Source organism: Penaeus monodon, chromosome 25, assembly GCF_015228065.2.
Source record: "Penaeus monodon isolate SGIC_2016 chromosome 25, NSTDA_Pmon_1, whole genome shotgun sequence".
Taxonomy (NCBI): Eukaryota; Metazoa; Arthropoda; class Malacostraca; order Decapoda; family Penaeidae; genus Penaeus; species Penaeus monodon.
In genome coordinates, this window is record NC_051410.1 from 1,982,920 (window position 1) to 1,983,129 (window position 210).

The window sequence follows — 210 nt, forward strand, 5'->3', positions numbered from 1 at the left end:
ACGCAAAATACAAACAACACAAAACGTGTCCCTACCACTATCAACACGTAAAAAACACACAAGCCACGTTGCCTCCTCCCTAATAAGACAATATAAAGGTCCATACTTACAAGACAATAAGACAATGGCAAAAATAAAACTCCAGTGACACTGACCTGGTAACCTACAGAGATAAATAGCCAGGCTATAAGGGGGGGGGGGAGCAGGTGG